We start from the raw sequence: 19865 nt of genomic DNA on the forward strand, positions 1-19865 counted from the left end.
AAAGTTATGAAAAATTTGACTTTTGTTCTCTAATTATCTTAGGGTATTTACAATTAAGGTCAAAGGAACTACAAATGTCCCATAAAATATGATCTGAAACATATACTCATGAACCAAAGGGAAAAAATCTTCTACTGAGTTTAATTAAAATAATTTAAAGTTATCTTTAATTGTACTTACTAATGTTTCTTTCCCCTTTGGGTGTTCTCTATTTCTTTACTTGCATTTGTGTTTTTGATATTGAATCTTGGTTTTCATCAAGCACAAGATTTCCATCTGGTACTTCAACCTGAGCTACATAAAGAGACACATTTAGTTGAATAAATATAGAAACAGATCTGATATGAAACCCCTAACTTTCAAGTTTATAACAAGTATAAAGCAGAATTTATCCTCATTTCTATAAAGTTATAAATAAATTGCCATAATGTCAGATCTGATATGAAAATAGGAGAATTTTAATATATATGTATTAAAACTATCTCATAATTTCATTAATAATCTTTGGCATCAAATGCACTTTATGTTAATATCTGTTAGGCATTTTATGCTTAAGTTAAAATTTAATTATAGGACAAGACATCAGCAAGATGGAGGACTAGTAAGGTCCAGGCCTTCATTCCCCCCCCAAAACACTGAGTTAGCAACAGTGTACAAACCAAAACACCTTTTAAAGAACTCTAAAAACCAGTTTGAAGCTGCTTTGCCCAAGTGAATTACTTACCAAGAAAAACTGCACCAAAAAGAATAAAAAGGATTATGGCATTTTGCCCACTTTAGATGCACCCTTTCCCTGGTGTGGCATGCCACAATCACAGGGAAGGCTCCCAATTTCCAGCTTCTCTCTTGGGATGAAAAGAAAAAGGTGGAACTTGTATCTAACTTTGTGGAAAATCTGGGAGCACCTGAGTTACTGGTTTCGATCTTGCCTGACTTGAAACACTGATGGAAACAGCTGCATAGATAAATACCAGGTTGGAAGCTGCTGAAAACAAAGGTGAGTACCATGGCACATTAAAGGTATAGGATGTATGTAATTCTGCACATGACAGAAGAGCAAGAGATTACAGGCAGAAAAATACTACAGGAACCAAAACCAAAAACTCCTGGGAAGAAATAGGGGAGACCCTCTTAGGGAAATTATGAGAGTTAAAAGCAGCCATGAATAAAAGAGCATACACAAGCCCAGAGAATACACATTCCCCAGAAAAGGTTTGAGAAGTCTCAGAACCTCTCTGCAAGGCTGATTTGTCAAAGTATTTCCCTGCATGAAGCCAGTTTGTAAATACTGAGAGAGATGCTGTGCTTTCAAAATCATAAATCTCAACAAAAAATGACAAGACATACCACAACAAACAAACAACAATAAAAACATGTCTTAATGAAATAAGGAATATGATGCCTGAATAAAATTTAAATAGCAGCATTATCAACAACAGCCAAATTACAGAAAGAGCCCAAATGTCCATCTACTGATGAATGGATAAAGATTATGTGGTATGTATATATATAATATTCCGTTATATATATATATATATATATATATATATATATATATAACATATATGTGGAATACACATATATTATAATGGAATTATAATGGAATATATATACATATATATGCATATATATAATGGAATATTATTCAACCATAAAAAAGAATGAAATCTTTCCATTTCAATGACATGGATGGAGGCTAGAGAATATTATGCTAAGTGAAATAAGTCAGTCAAAGAAAGACAAATACCATATGATTTCACTCATATGTAAAATTTAAGAAACAGAAAAAATACACATAGGGAATAAAAGAGAGGAAAATCAAGAAACAGAGTCTTAACCATAGAGAACAAACCAGAGGGTTATCAGAGGGGAGGTGAGTAGGGGGAAGATGTATTAAATAGATGATGGGGATTAAGAAGTATATTTGTTGTGATGAGCACCAGGTGTTGTATGTAAATGTTGAATCACTAAATTCTACACATAAAACTAATATTACATTTAATGTTAACTAACTGGAATTTAAACAAAAAACTTGGAAAAAATATCAACAAAGGTATAGAAACTGTTTTTAAAAATTCTGGAGCTGAGCAATACAATAACTGAATTGAAAAATTCACTAAAGGTGTTCAATAACAAATTTTCTCAGGAAGAAAAAGAATAGAAACCTGGAAGACAAGTCACTTGAAATTTCTGGAGTAAGGAGAAAAAAAAGGTGAAGAAACCATAAAGGATTTACCAGACACTATCAAGTTGACCAAGATACACAATATAGAAATCCCAGAGTGGAAGAGAGGGAATAAGGAGCAGAGACTTTATTTGAAGAAATAATGACCAAAAAAATCCCAAATTTGAGAAAAGAAATGGATGTACAAATTCAACCAGCTGAATGAACTCTAACTAGGAAAAACCCAAAAGACCAACACTGAAACACATTACAAACTGTTAAAAGACAAACACATGAAAAGATGCTCAACGTGATGCATCATCAGGGAAATACAAATCAAAACCACACTCAGATAACACCTCACGCCAGAGTGACTAAAATGAACAAATCAGGAGACTATAGATGCTACCAAGGATGTGGAGAAATGGGAATCATCTTGCACTGTTGGTGGGAATGCAAACTGGTGCAGCCACTCTGGAAAACAGTATGGAGGTTCCTCAAAAAATTAAAAATAGATCTACCCTATGACCCAGCAATAGCACTGTTAGGAATTTACCCAAGGGATACAGGAGTGCTGATGCATAGGGGCACTTGTACCCCAATGTTTATAGCAGCACTTTCAACAATGGCCAAATTATGGAAAGAGCCTAAATGTCCATCAACTGATGAATGGATAAAGAAATTGTGGCTTATATACACAATGGAATACTACATGGCAATGAGAAAGAATGAAATATGTAGCAACGTGGATGCAACTGGAGAGTGTTATGTTAAGTGAAATAGGTCATACAGAGAAAGACAGATACCATATGTTTTCACTTTTATGTGGATCCTGAGAAACTTAACAGAATACCGTGGGGGAGGGAAAGGAAAAAAAAGATTAGAGAAGGAGGAGCCAAAACATAAGAGACTCTTAAAAACTGAGAACAAACTGAGCGTTGATGGGGGACAGGGGATGGGTACTGAGGAGGGCACCTGTTGGGATGAGCACTGGGTGTTGTATGAAAACCAATTTGACATAAATTTCATATTAAAAAAAAGACAAACACAAAGAAAGAATCTTAAAAGCAGCAAAAGAAAAACAATTTGCTACATACAAGGAAGCCTCTATAACTTTACACCAGTAGATTTCTCAGCAAGAACCTTGTAGGCCAGAAGACATTGGGATAACATATTAAAAGTGCCAAAAGAAAATACTGTCAACCAAGCATACTATATTTGGCAAAACTGTCCTTCAAAAATGAAGGGAAAATTAAGACTTAACCAGATAGCAAAAACTGAAGAAGTTCCTAGCACTAGACCTACCCAAACAGAAATGTTAAAGGGAAGTATTTCAAGTTGAAATGAGAGGACATTAAATGGCACCACAAAGCTATATAATAATATATTTTTGTGGTTAAGATAAATGTATGGACAAATGTAGACACCTATGTTATTTAAATTTTGATGCATAACTTAACTTTTAATTCTTATATAGAATTTAGAGAAAAGCATAAAAATAACTATAAACCTATGCTAATGGGCACACAATATTTAAAGATGTAATTTGTGATATCAATAAATAAAGTCAGGGGAGGAACATTAAAGGAGAACAGTTGTATGACTGAAGTATGTATGTGATTAAAATAAATTGCTTTAACTTTAAGACGTTCAATGTAATCCATGGTAACCACAAATAAAACATTTGTAGAATATACATGTTATGTAATGAATGTTCATATCCTCCCAAACTCAGTGTTGCAGCCCTAACCCCAATGTGATGCTTTGGAGATAGGGCTTAGGAAAGTAATTAAGGTTAGTGATAACTCAAAGGTAAAGTCTTCAGCTAACAGCATTAACATCTTAATAAGAAGAGACACCAGAGAGTGTGCACATATGCATGCTTGTGCCCTCTCACTCTTTCCATGTGTGCACAAAGAAAAGATTATATGAGTACACAGAAAATGGTGAACACTCCTGAGCCAAGAGAAGAGGTGAATGAAATCTATCTTACCAGCACCTTGATCTTGGACTTCCTCCTCCAGAACTGTAAGAAATAAGTTACTTTTTTAAGTGACCCTGTCTATGGTATTTAGTTATGGCAGCCTGAACAGACTCATACAGTACACAAAAGTTAATTAGAAAGAAAGCAAAGCCTGTCATTATAAAAAAAAATAATCAAATACAAAGGGAGACAGTAAGATAGGAAAAAAGAAGCAAAAATATGCATGATACAGAAAACAGTTAACAAAATGGCAATAGTGTCTTTCCCTATCCAATTGTATACCATCTAACTGAATAGCCTAAAATAAATGCATGAATTTTTAGAAAAACACAACCTACCAAAGTAAATGGGTTAAACTTCCAAATCAAAAGATACAGAGTAGATGTATGTATAAAATCAAACTAAAACAAACCAAGACTCACATATATGGTGTCCATAAGAGGCTGTAGATCTAAGAGTGAAAGTGAAAGGATGGAAACAGATATTCCATGTAAATGGTAACCAAAAGAGAGCAGAGGTAGCTATACTATTAACAGGCAAATGAGACTTTTAGTCAAAAACTATTACAAAAGAGAGGTGCCTAGGTGGCTCAGTTGGTTGGGCATCCAACTCAGGATCAGGTCATGATCTCACAGTTCATGGGTTCAAGCCCTGAGTCAGGCTCTATGCTAACAACTCAGAGCCTGGAGCCTGCTTCAGATTCTGTGTCTCCCTCTCTCTCTGCCCCTCCGCCACTCATTCTCTGTCTGTCTCTCTCTCTCTCAAAAATAAACATTAAAAAAAAAAAACTATTACAAAAGACAAATTAAGACATCTGATAATAAAAAGTTAATTCTTCAAGAATAATAACAATAATAAATATCTATGCACAATACATGAAACTTCTAAATATATGAAGCGAACATTAATCAGAATGAATAAAAAATAGGAAATAAAACAAAAATTGTAATACACTTCAATACCCCACTTTCAAATAATGGAAAGAACAATAAGGAAATCAGAGTACTTGAAAAACACTACAGACAAGTTGGACATTACAGATATATGTAGAAATCTCCAACAATAGCAGAATACACATTTTTCTCAAGTGTACAGGGAACATTCTCCAGGATAGACCACATGTTGGCCACAGGCAAGTCTTAACAAAATTTGAAAGACTGAGATCATGCAAAGTAACTTTTCTGATCACAATGAAAAGAAACTAAAAATCAACAGTAGCAGAAACACTGAGAAATCCACACATATATTGAAAATTTAAAATACATTCTTAAAAAACCAAGGGGTCAAACCAGAAATCATAAGGAAAATTAGAAAATATCTTGAGATATGGAAAATGAAAACCTAACATCCAAGATGTATGCAATGTAGTGGAAGTAGTTTCAAAGGCAAATTTATAACTGTGAACACTTACATTAAAAAGTAAGAGGGGAGCCTGGGTAGTTCAGTCGGTTAAGCGTCCAACTCTTGGTGTCACCTCAGGTCATGATCTATCACAGGTGGTGAGTTTGAGCCCCACATCCAGCCCCACATCCAGCCTTGCATCCAGCCCCGCATCAGGCTCCTTACTTGTCAGTGCCTGGGATTCTCTCTCTACCTCTCTCTCTGCCTCTCCCCTGCTAGCTCTCTCTGTCTCTCAAAATAAATAAATAAACTTAAAAAAAGGAAGAAACATTCCCCCCAAAAAAACAATCTAGCTTCACACCTCGATGAACTAGCAAAAGAAGAAAAAAATCCAGAGCTATCAGAATAAGCAAAATAATAAATATTAGAGCAGAGATAATGAAATGGAGAAGAGGAAAACAATAAAGAAAATCAATGAAACCAAGAATTGGTTCGTTGAAAAAATAAAAAAAAAAATGAAACATATAGCTAGATTAGCTAGGATGAAAAGGAACAAGATTCAAATAATTATATAAAAAATGAAAGAAGGTATATTACAACTGATACCACAAGAATAAAAAGGATTATAAGAGAACATTACAAACAATTCCATGCCAAGAACTACACAACATACCATCTGAATCATGAATAAACAGAAAATCCAAAATAAGTAGTAATAAGTAGTAAACAGATAAAATCAGTAATCAAAAACCTCCCAACAAATTAAAGACCAAGATCAGATAGCTCCACTGGAGAATTCTACCACGTATTTAAAGATAATTTAACACATATCCTCCTCAAACTGATCCAAATAACTGAATGAAAGACAACACTTCCAAACTCATGTAATAAGGCTAGCACTATCTTATACCAAAGTCAAACACACTACATGAAAAGAAACTTACAGGCCAGTATCCCTGATAAACATACATAAAAAATCCTTAACAATATACTAGCAAACAGAATTAAAGAGCTTGTTGAAAGGATTAAACTCAGAGCTAAGTGGGACTTTTTTCCTGAAATGCAAGGATGAATCAATATATGAAAATCAATTAATGTCATGTGCTAATATTAACAGCATTAAAACACACAAACACACGCACGCACACACACGACCATCTCAACTGAAGCAGAAACAGCATGTGAAAAAATTCAACATCCTCTCATTATTAAAGTAAAAGACCAAACATTTTTCCTCTGAGATAAGAAAAAAGGAAAGATGAACATTCACTATTTCTATTCAACAGTACTAGAAGTTCTAACCATAGCAGGTGAGTGAGTGAGTGAGTGAGTGAGTAAATAAATAAATAAATAAATAAATAAAATTTATACAGAAAGAAGTAAAATTATTTCTGTTCACAGATAACCTGTTATCTGTTATTTATTATCTTTATACATAGAAAACCCTATCTTATACATAGAAAACCCTAAAGGGTCATATAAAATGTATTAGAATTAATGAATGAATTCAGCAAAAGTTCAGGATACAAAATCACAGTACCAAAACTGTACATTTCTATACTCTATCAATGTAAAATATGAAAAGTAAACTAAAAAGAAAAATAAGTCCATCAACAATAATAAAATAAGTAGGAATAAATTTAACCAAGGAGGCAAAATATATGTACACTGAAAACTATAAAACACTACTGAAAAAAATAAAAGACAACACAAATAAATGGAAGACATCTTATGTTTATGGACTAGATAAATTAATATTGTTAAAACATTCGTACTGCCTAAGGCAATCTATAGATACAGTGTAATCCTTAAAAAAATTTTATGTGCATTTTTTGTAGAGATAGAAATTTAAAAATTCATCCTAAAATTTATACAGAATCTCAAAGAAATAATAACAAACTTAGAGGTCTAACATTTCCTAATTTTAAAACTTATTACAAAGCAAAAGTAATCAAAATAGTTTGCTCGTGGCATAAAGATACATAGACAAATAGAATAGAGACAGGAAAATTGTAGCAGAGTAGGAGGACCCTAGGCTCACCTCATCCCATAAATACAACTAGGAAATTATGAAATCATCCTAAATGCCACATAAATTGGCCTAAGACTAACAGAACAAACTCCAAAACTAAAGGGGGGAGAAGAAGCCACATGAAAGAAGGTAGGAAGTGCAGAGATGTGATCTAAGGGCAAAATGGTTCCTAGGGGCTGCTGCAGAAGAGAGATAGCCATGCTTACAGAGAAGGGTTGAAAGAGAGAGAGAGAAGCACACAGGGAAATGCACAAAGAGAACCGGTCCCCATAGCCATTGGGTTGGAAAACAAGAGGCTGAATTTCATGAGTTCTTGCAATCAGGGAGGTTTAAAGTCTGGAGTATTAAAGGTCAGTGGGTTTGCCTGGGACAGACCCTGGAGAGCACTGTGCTGCTCTTAGAGAGAAGGCAGGCAAAAAACCAGAAGGCATACAGCATGGATATAGAGATTTGAAGAGTGCCTGGGAGTACCCAGTAGGGAGATTATTTGCTCTTCTCAAAGCATGTCCCTGAGAGGCAGAATTCACAGAGACACCACTCTAGGAACAAAGGAGCTACCCTGTGCCATTTCCCTCCCCACCGCTCTGGATAAACACAGAACCACTTGCAGGAAGCAGTGCAATGCAGACAAAGTCTGCCTAACTTCCTTACAATAACCACCATCCCCCCACACTTCATTGTAATTGCCCACTCAGTCATGCTTACCTCAGTCCCAGCATGGTGGGCCCCTCCCCAACAAGACCAGCACAAACCCCTGCCCATTCCATTTCTCCCAACTGCAGAGTTTCACAGGGCCTCAGTTCCAGTGGAGGTAATGACAGGTCTCATTTCACAAACAGACAAGAGCATGCCTGGTTAAAACTCACCACTTTCAGGCCAGGTGCCAAACACTGCCCACAGCAGGCAAGGAGAACCTCTGCAGATAACTTGCCTGAAGGATAGAGCAGCCAAAACACAACACCAGAGAACACACAACACACAGTGTAGGCACTCCCTGAAGTGTGAGGCCCTGGGCACTACATGACCTCTTCTTCATAAGGCCAGTATTTTCAGGAGCAGAAGATATAACTGGCTTTTCCAACACAGAGAACAGACATAAATTTAGATAAAAATTTAGAGAAAATGAGAAGACATGGGAATTTATACTAAATGAAAGAACAAGATAAGGCCACGTCCAGAAATCTAAGTAAAACAGATATAATAACATGCTTAATGCAGATTTTAGAGCAATTATCATAAAGGGGACACGTGGCTGGCTCAGGCAGTAAAGTATGTGAATCTGATCTCAAGATCATGAGTTTGAATCCCATGTGGAGGGTAGAGATCACTTTAAAAATAAAAAATAGGAGGAGGAGGGGCCAACATGGCAGAGAAGTAGGAGGATCCAAAGTTCCTTCCTCTCTCAAAGCAGAGTTGAGGCCAAAGGACTATGAACTCCAAGAGTCTGGGTGGCAAAGTGATAGAGATGCTTCTAGGGACCCACCAGGACAATCTGACGGGCCATAGGTTCATGATTGCAAACTGGGAGGGATAAAATGAACAAAGGGGAGGGATCCCCTTCTGTGGAGAGACAAAGGGAAGAGAAAGAGAGGCTGGGGAAATGTAGGATGGTATCTGGACAAGAGAAAAACATGGACTGGGACAGAGAAAGATCCAATCTCTAACTGCAAGGCTCTCTTTGGACTGGGGCTGGCTGTCCAGTTCTCGCACGTGGGGAGAAGGGGAGCCAGCCCCAGGCTCTGTAACTAGTTCAGAGATTCAGTCTGTAGTGGGAGAAAGCAATCCCCTCCCTGGAGTGTTCTGGGAAGAAGGCATATATCCGCTCAAAGGAGCAGCACTTCCCCCAAAACATGGGCAGATGGAGTAAGAACCTTAAAGACATCAGGGTTTAAGTCACAGCCGAGCACCAGGGAGGTGCAGGAGATGGTGGAAAGGGACAATTGCATGCAGGCCACTGTAAGCCAGCAGAATAGCTCTTCCCTGGAACTAGGAAAAATGGAGCAGGAATCTTTAAGACATCGGGGATTAAATCCCAGCCAAGTTCCAGGGAGGCATGGGAGTCATGGAGTGGGACAAACCACCTCGTTTGTGACTGTTGCACAGTGAAGATGGCTTGTACAGAGTGGTTTGGGACACCTGGTCCACGGAGAAGAGACTGGAGCATCACCATTTTTCTCCCCATCACCAACAAGGCTGGGCTTCAGGAAATGGATAGGGGGCCCACAGGAGAGGCAGGACCTGCCTACACCAAATCACTCTGCCCCATGCCTGATGACTGCTTATCTACAAGAGCGAGATTGACACTGACAAACCAGATATCCCCTAGTCCAGACCAACGCTGTTGCACCGCCTTATTTAATCCTCAGACAATTCTTATTATATATATGTATTCAACCCTCTGTTTCTTGTTCTTATCTCTTTTTTCCTCTAGACTGGTTACACTGGTTGTTTGTTTAAGCAGGCATATGTAATCTATTCTCTTGATACATGTTCTACACCTCCTTCCTTATTTTCCTTTCTCTCTCTCTGGATTAAGCCCTATAGTTTCTCTGTCTGGTTAATTTTATTTTCTTTTCTTTTCCCCAGTCCCTGTCATTTCTCTCTTTGTATAAGATAAGGCCTCTTCCAGCAGCACTTCCTCCACCCTGTTGTTTACTTGTAGCTGGTGTTTCTGGGGGTTTTTTGTTTTGTTTTTTGTTTGTTTATTTGTGCATTTGCTTGTTTTTGTTTTCTGTTTGTTTTTTGTTGTTTGTTTTCCTTTCCAGGGCTTTCAATGAAAAAATCAAAGCATACCTGGGGGAGGGTCCAAAACATGGTAGGGAGATAAAGTAATCAAAGTCACAACAATAGAGAGCAAGTAACACTCTCCAAAAACCACCTCCTGAAGGGCTAGGCCCTGGACAGTGTATGACCTCTCTTTAATATACTAGTGCTCATAGGTGCAGGGCACATAACAAGATTTTAAAATAAATAAGGGACAGAAAACTAGCCAAAATGATGACACAGAAGAATTCTCCTCAAAAGAAATTCCAGAAAGAAATGAGAGATAAAGAATTGATCAAAACACATGTAAACAATATAACTGAAGGAGAATTTAGAATAATAGTCATAAGATTAATCGTTGGGCTTGAAAACAGTATAGAAGACAGCAGAGAATCTATTGCTGCAGAGATCAAGGAACTAAATAATAGACATGATGAATTAAAAAATGCTGTAAATGAGGTGTAAAATAAACTAGAGGCAGTGACAGTAAGGATTGGGGAGGCAGAGGGGAAATTAAGTGAATGGAAAAAGATGAAGCTAAGAAAAAGAGAGAGAAAAAACACTGAACCACGAGGGGAGAATTAGAGAGCTAAGTGACTCAATGAAACGGAACAATATCCATATCATAGGAGTTCCTGAAGAAGAAGAGAAAAGGGCTGAAGGTGTACTTGCACAAATCACATCTGAAACAGACATTGAAATCCAGGAGGCACAGAGAACTCCCTTCAGACATAATTTAAATTGATAGTCTACACTACATATCATAGTGAAACTGGCAAAATACAAGGGTAAAGAGAGAATTCTGAAAGCAGCTAAGGATAAACAGGACTTAACCTGCAAGGGTAGACACATAAGGGTAGTAGCAGACCCATATACTGAAATTTGGCAGCCCAGAAAGGAGTGACAAAAATTTTCAATGTGCTGAATAAGAAAAACATGCAGCCAAGAATCCTTTATCCAGCAAGCCTGTCATTCAGAATAAAAGGAGAGATAAAGGCTTTCCCCAAAACAACAACAACAACAAAAAAAACAATAAAAAAAACTGAATGAATTCATTACCACTAAACCAGTCCTACAAGAGATCCTAAGGGGGACTCTGTGAGTGGAATGTTGCAAGGACCACAAAGTAGCAGAGACATCACTATAAGCACGAAACCTACAGATAACACAATGATGCTAAACACATATCTTTCAATAATAACACTGAATGAAAATGGACTAAATCCTCCATCAAAAGACATAAGGTATTGGAATGGATAACAAACAAGACCTATTTGCTGTCTACAAGAGACTCATTTCAGGCCTGAGGACACCTTCAGATTGAAAGTGAGGGGATGGAGAACTATCTATCATGCTACTGGAAGTCAAAAGAAAGCTTGGACTAGCCATACTTATATCAAACAAACTAGACTTTAAATTAAAGGCTGTAACAAGAGATGAGGAAGGGCATTATATAATAATTACAGGGTCTACCCATCAGGAAGAGCTAACAATTATAAATGTCTATGTGCTGAATATTGGAGCCCCCAAATATATAAAACAATTAATCACAAACATAAGCAACCTTATTGATAAGAATGTGGTAATTGCAGGGAACATTAATACTCCACTTACTACAATGTACAGATCATCTACACAGAAAATCAATACAGAAACAATGGCCATGAATGATACACTGGACCAGATGGACTTGACAGATATACTAGAACTTTTCATCCAAAAGCATCAGAATATACATTCTTCTCAAGTGCACACAGAACATTCTCCAAGACAGATCACATACTGGTTCACAAAATAGTCCTCAATAAATACAAAAGAATTGAGATCACACCATGCACACTTTCAGATCTCAATGCTAAGAAACTTAAAATCAACCACAGGAAGAAGTTTGGAAAACCTCTAAATTCATGGAGGTTAAAGAACATCTTAGTAAATAACGAGCTGGTCAACTAGGCAATTAAAGAGAAAAGTCAAAAATATATGAAAACAAATGAAAATGAAACACAACAATCCAACCTTTTGGGATGCAGCAAAGCAGTCCTAAGAGGAAAATACACTTCAATCCAGGCCTGTCTCAAGAAACAAGAAAATCCCAAATACAAAATCTAACAGCACACCTAAAGGAATTAGAAGTAGAATAACAAAGAAACCCCAAACCCAGCAGAAGAAGAGAAATAATGGTCAGAGGAGAAATAAACAATATCGAATCCAAGAAAAAGAAAAGATCAATGAAACTAAGAGTTGTTTTTTTGAAAAATTAAACAAAATTGATAAACTCCTACCCCAACTTCTCAAAAAGATAGAGGACCCAAACAGATAAAATCATGAAAATGGATTTATCACAATCAATCCCTCAGAAATACAAGGAATTACCAGAGAATACTATGAAAAATTATATGCCAACAAACAGGACAATCTGGAAGAAATGGACAAATTCCTAAACACCCACACACTACCAAAACTCAAACAGGAAGAAATAGAAAATTTGAACACACCCATAATTAGTGAAGAAATTGAATCTGTTATCAAAAATTTCCCTACAAACAAGAGTCGTGGACTAGATGGCATCCCTGGGAAATTCTACCAGACATTTAAAGCAGAGTTAATACCTATCCTTCTCAAGCTATTCCAAAAATAGAAATGGAAGAAAAGTTTCTGGACTCATTCTATGAAGCCAGCATACCTTGATTCCCAAACCAGACAGAGACACCACAAAAAAAGGAGAATTATAGGCCAATATCTCTGATGAACATGGATGCAAAAATTCTCTACAGGATACTAGCAAATCGAATTCGACAGTATATTAAAAGAATTATTCACCATGATCAAATGGGATTCATTACTGGGCTGTAGGGCTGGTTCAATATTTGCAATTCAATCAATTCATACATCAAATTAATAGAAGAAAGGATAAAAACTATATGATCTGTCAATAGATGCAGAAAAAGCATTTGACAAAATACAGCATCCTTTCTTAATAAAAACCCTCAAGAAAGTTGGGATAGAAGGAACATACCTTAACATCATAAAAGCCATATATGAAAAGCCCACAGCTAATATCATCCTCAATGGGAAAAAACTGAGAACTTTCCCCCTGAGATCAGGAACACAACAGGGATGTTCACTCTCACCACTGTTGTTTAACATAGTTTGGAAGTCCTAACTTCAGCAATAAGACAACAAAATGAAATCAAAGGCAGCAAAATTGGAAAATAAGAAGTAAACTTTTCACTTTTCACAGATGACATGATAGTCTACATGGAAAATCAAAAAGTACAGAAATAGGTTGCATTTCTACACACCAGTAATGAAGCTTTAGAAAGAGAAATAAAGAAGCTGATCCATTTACAATTGCACCAGGAACCATAAAATACCTGGGAATAAACCTAACCAAAGAAGCAAAGGCTCTGTATGCTGAAAAACTATAGAAAACTTATGAAGGAAACTGAAGAAAACACAAATAAATGAAAAAAACATTCCATGCTCATGGATTGGAAGAATAAGTATTGTTAAAATGTCAATACTACCCAAAGCAATCTACACATTCCATGCAATCTCAATCAAAATTGCACTGGCATTCTTCTTAAAGGTAGAACAAACAATACTAAAATTTGTATGGAACCACAAAATACCCCAAATAGCCAAAGTAATATTGAAGAAAACCAAAGCGGGAGGCATCACAATCCCAGACTTCATCATCTACTACAAAGCTGTAATAATCAAGACAGTATGGTGTTGACACAAAAGTATACACATAGATCAATGGAATAGAATAGAGAACCCAGAATTGGACCCACAAATGTATGGCCAATCTTTGTCAGTCTTTGACAAAGCAGGAAATAGCATTCAATGGAAAAAAAGACAGTCTCTTAAGCAAATTGTGCTGGGAGAACTGGACAGCAACATGTAGAAGAATGAACCTAGACCACTTTCTTACACCATACACAAAAATAAATTCACAATGGATGAAAGACCTAAATGTAAGACAGGAAACCATCAAAACCCAAGAGGAGAAAGCAGGCAAAAACATCTTTGACCTCAGCCACAGCAATTTCTTGCTTGACACATCTCCAAAGGCAAGGCAATTAAAAGCAAAAATGAACTATTGGGACCTCATCAAGATAAAAAGATTCTGAGAGGAGAAGCCAAGATGGCGAATAGCATGAAGGGTTTTTTTGTGTCTCGCATCCATGAAATACAGCCAGATCACTGCTAAACCATTCTGCACACCTAGAAAACTGATTCGAGGATTAACGCAACATATATGCACAATCTGAACCACAGAACTCAGCAGGTACATGGTACAGAGAGGTGAACTGGGGGAGAGAAAAGCCACGGAGGGCAGGGAGCTGTTTTTGTGTGAGGAGAGAGAAGGGAGATGGGGTGGCGGGGAGAATACAGGAAATGCTCCTCCCTCCCCCAAAAACAGCTAGAGAGAAAGTGGAAAAGTGGTAACAGCCACAGGGACTGAACTAAAAAGGGAGAAAGGAGAAATAAGAGGGTTTCAATTCTATTAAGACTCTATAAAACAGGGTGGGGGCACACAGAATCTGAAATCTGCAGCTTGATATCTGGCAGTGCTCTGGTGAGAAGGGCAAATCCCCAGGAGCAGAGTGAAGTCTGGGGGTCTTCAAGCCACATGAGGAGAGGCAGTTCCCCTGCTGGGAGGACATCTGGTAGAGTCTATGTGGCTTCCTCAAAGGCAAAGGCCCAAGTGGACCCAGGAGAACAACCACATTCACTGATGCTGAACAAGGTCTTTGGGGGTGAAGCCTTGTGCCAGATATGTGTTGTGATTTGCCATAATGCCTGAAACGCTGCTGCTACATGATCCTGTGAACTTTTTCTGGTGTGGGCTGGCACCCAGCCACAGTCTCTAGGCATCAGCAGCAGTATGGTCTGGCAAACATTCCTGGGTTTGGCCAGCACCTGGCCATTGCTCCTTGAGACCCTCCACAGAGGGGAAAAAGGAATCAAAGCCGCAGTCCCTCAGATATAAGGTTTTGGGGAAAACAGCCACATCTGAGATAAAACTCAGCAGGAGGTGCTGCCTGGGGTTTGGTCACAGACAGTGTCAAAGAGGGGAGTAGAAGCCAAAGACAAAGGACAGGTGCACGGTTGCAGATTGGGGAAAACAGAGTTCCAATACTAGAGACTGGGTAGCTGAGTGATGCCATTTTCAACCCTCCCGCACATGTGTATACACACCTATAAGCGCCACAATTCATACCAGTAAGCTAAGCAGTGCCATCTAGTGCAGAATGGAACCATTACATTAAGCCCAGCCCAACTGGGCCAACCTCACTCTTCAGGAACACGTCTCTGCAAATGCTTAGTTTATGGACTATAAAGCACTTCATAGTTTGACTTCTAGGGGAAAACAAAGTAATTTCAAACGTATTTCAGTCTGTTCGCTGGTCCATTTATTCAATTTTTTTTCTTTTTTCTCTTTTTTATTTCTTTTTTGTTGAATACAGAAAGAGAAAAAAATTTATTTTCAATTTTTGTTAAAAATATTTTTCATTTTTTCTACTATAATTTTACTTTTTGTAAATTTATTCAAATTCTATTTAACTTCCATCATTTCATTTTATTCTATTTCAGTTTATTCATTTCTTCAAATTTTCAAATGATTTCTTTTTCTTTTCTTTCCCCTTTTTTCTCTAATCAAGCCCCTTTCAAGACCCAGACAAAAACACACCTAGAATCTAGCATCATCTTTTTGATTTGTGTGTGTGTGTGTGTGCGTGGTTTTTAATTTTTTAATTTAAAATTTTTTTAATTTTAATTTTTTACCTCCTTAATTCCTTTTCTCCCTTCAAAATGATGAAATGAAGGAATTCACCCCAAAAGAAAGAGCAGGAAGAAACAACAGCCAGGGAATTACCCAACACAGATACAAACAAGATGTCTGAAACAGAATTTAGAATCACGACAATAAGAATACTAGCTGGAGTTGAAAATAGATTAGAATCCCTTTCTGCAGAGATAAAAGAAGTAAAAGCTAGTAAGGATGAAATAAAAATGCCATAACTGAGCTGCAATCTCGAAAGGATGCCACAGTGGCAAGGATGGATGAGGCAGAGTGATACAAAGGAAAAACTTATGGAGAACAATGAAGCAGAAAAAAGAAGGAGGCTAAGGCAAAAGAGCACGATTTAAGAATTAGAGAAATCAGTGACTCATTAAAAAGGAACAACATTAGAATCATAGGGGTCCCAGTAGATAAAGAGAGAGAGAAAGGGATAGAAGGGTTGTGTGGACAAATCATAGTGGAAAACATGTCTAACCTGGGGAAAGACATAGACATCAAATTCCAGGAAGCACAGAGGACTCCCGTTAGATTCAACAAAATCCAACTATCAACAAGGCATATCATAGTCAAATTCACAAAATTCTCAGGCAAGGAAAGAATCATGAAAGCAGCAAGGGGAAAAAGTCATTAAATTACAAGGGAAGATACATCCAGTTTGCATCAGATTTATGCACAGAAACTTGGCAGGCCAGAAAAGAGTGGCAGGATATATTCAATGTGTTGAATCAGAAAACCATGCAACCAAGAATTCCATATCCAGCAAAGCTGTCATTCAAAATAGAGGGAGAGATTAAATTTTCCCAGACAAACAAAAATTAAAGGAGTTTGTGACCACTAAACCAGCCCTGCAAGAAATTTTAATGGGGACTCTCTGAGGGGAGAAAACATGAAAACAAACAAACATACAAACAAACAAACACCAAAAGCAACAAAGACTAGAAAGGACTAGAGAATACCACCAGAAGCTCCAACTCTACAAGCATCATAATGGCAATAAATTCATATCTTTAATTTCTCACTCTAAATGTCAATGGACTAAATGCTCCAATAAAAATACATAGGGTAACAGAATGGATAAGAAAACAAGATCCATCTATATGTTGTTTACAAGAGACCCACTTTAGACCTAAAGACACCTTCAGATTGTAAGTAATGGGGTAGAGAACCATCTATGATGCTAATGTTCAACAAAAGAAAGCCAGAGTATCCATACTTATCTCAGATAATTTAGACTTTAAAATAAAGACTGTATCAAGAGATGAAGAAGGGCATTATATCATAATTACAGGGTCTATCCATCAAGAAGACCTAACAATTATAAACATTTATGCTCTAAATGTGGAATAACCAAATATATCAATCAATTAATCACAAACAAAAAGAAACTAATTGATATTAATACTATAATAGTAGGGGACTTCAACACCCCATGTAAAACAATGGACAGATCATCTAATCAGAAAATCAACACGGAGACAATGGCTTTGAATGACACATTGGACCAGATGGACCTAACAGATATATTCAGAACATTTCATCCTAAAGCAGCAGAATACATTCTTCTCCAGTGCACATGGAATGTTCTCCAGAATAACCCACATACTGGGACACAAATCAACCCTCAACAAGTACAAAAAGATCAAGATCATACCATGCCTATTTTCAGACCACAACCCAACGAAAGTCAAAATCAACCAGAAGAAAAAATTTGGAAAGTTAACAAATTCTTGGAAACTAAAGAACATCCTACTAAAGAATGAATGGGCTAACCAGGAAGTTAAAGATGAAATTAAAAAGTACGTGGAAGCCAATGAAAATGATAACACCACAACCCAAAACCTCTGGGATGCAGCAAAGGTTGTAATAAGAAGAAAGTATATAACAATCTAGGACTTCCTAAAGAAGGAAGGTCTCAGATACACAACCTAACCTTACACATTAAAGAGCTGGAAAAATAACAGCAAATAAAACCCAAAACCAGAAGAAGACAGTAAATAACAAAGATTAGAGCAGAAATTAATGCTATTGAAACCAAAACAACAATAACAACAACAACAAAAAAAAACACAGTAGAACAGATCAATGAAACCAGGAGCTGGTTCTTTGAAAGAATTAACAAAATTGATAAACCACTAGCCAGTTTGATCAAAAAGAAAAAGGAAAGGACGCAAATAAATAAAATCAAGAATGAAAGAGGAGAAATCACAACCAACACAGCAGAAATAAAAACAATAATAAGAGAATAGTATCAGCAATTATATGCCAATAAAATGGGCAATCTGGAAGAAATGGACAAATTCCCAGAAATATATACAGTACCAAAACTGACATAGGAAGAAATAGAAAATTTGAACAGACCCATAACCAGTAAAGAAATTGAATTAGAAATTAAAAATTTCCCAAAAAACAAGAGTCCAGGGCCAGATGGCTTTCCAGGGAAATTCTACCAAACATTTAAGGAAGACTTAACACCTATTCTCTTAAAGCTGTTCCAAAAAATAGATATGGAAGGAAAACTTCCAAACTCTTTCTGTGAAGCCAACATTACCTTGATTCCAAAACCAGACAGAGACCCCACTAAAAAGGAGAACTATAGGCCAATTTCCCTGATGAACATGAATGCAAAAATCCTCAACAAGATATTAGCCAACTGGATCCAACAATACATTAAAAAAAATTATTCACCACGACCAAGTGGGATTTATAACTGGGATGCAGGGCTGGTTCAATATCCACAAAACAATTAACGAGATTCATCACATCAATAAAAGAAAGGACAAGAACCATATGATTCTCTCAATAGATGCAGAGAAAGCATTTCACAAAATACAGCATCCTTTCTTGATAAAAACCCTCAAGAAAGTAGGGAGAGAAGGATCATACCTCGAGATCATAAAAGCCATATATGAACAACCCCATGCTAATATCATCCTCAATGGGGAAAACATGAGAGCTTTCCCCCTAAGGTCAGGAACAAGACAAGGATGTCCACTCTCACCACTGTTATTCAATATAGTATTGGAAGTCTTAGCCTCTGCAGTCAGACAACACAAAGAAATAAATGACATTCAAATTGGCCAGGAGGAGGTCAAACTTTCACTCTTCACAGATGACATGATACTCTATATGGAAAACCCAAAACATTCCACAAAAAAACTGATAGAATTGATTCATGAATTCAGCAAAGTTGCAGGATATAAAATAAACTCACAGAAATTGGTTGCATTCCTATACACCAACAATGAAGCGACAGAATGGGAAATCAAGGAATCGATTCCATTCACAGTGGCACAGAAAACCATAAAATACCTAGGAATAAATCTAACCAAAAAACTATAGAAAGCTTATGAAAGAAATTGAAGAAGACACAAAGAAATGGAAAAAGATTCCATGCTCCTGGATAGGAAGAACAAATATTGTTAAAATGCCAATACTAACCAAAACAATCTACATATTCGATGCAATCCCTATCAAAGTAACACCAGCATTCTTCACAGAGCTAGAACAAACAATCCTAAAATTTGTATGGAACCAGAAAAGACCCTGAATAGCCAAAGCATCTTGAAAAAGAAAACCGAAGCAGGAGGCATCACAATCCCAGACTTCATGATATACTACAAAGCTGTAATCATCAAGACAGTATGGTACTGCCACAAGAGCAGAAACTCAGATCAATGGAACAGAATAGAGAACCCAGAAATGGACCCACAGACATATGGCCAACTAATCTTTGACAAAGCAGGAAAGAATATCGAATGGATTAAAG

At 36.9% G+C, this 19865-nt stretch overlaps 1 protein-coding gene across 6 annotated transcripts in view; it reads right to left on the bottom strand.

The window, feature by feature from the left end:
• Positions 1-204: 204 nt before the first annotated feature.
• The window catches only part of LOC131483416 (coiled-coil domain-containing protein 7-like), a 282146-nt gene continuing 262485 nt past the window's right edge, over positions 205-19865 (bottom strand). For all 6 annotated transcript variants that reach the window (XR_009247653.1, XR_009247654.1, XR_009247648.1 and 3 more), the window contains one exon: positions 205-294. The gene's annotated coding sequence lies outside the window, so the exon portion shown is untranslated. The remainder of the gene's footprint in view (positions 295-19865) is intronic.

The sequence above is a fragment of the Neofelis nebulosa genome, chromosome 8, assembly GCF_028018385.1.
Source record: "Neofelis nebulosa isolate mNeoNeb1 chromosome 8, mNeoNeb1.pri, whole genome shotgun sequence".
Lineage (NCBI taxonomy): Eukaryota > Metazoa > Chordata > Mammalia > Carnivora > Felidae > Neofelis > Neofelis nebulosa.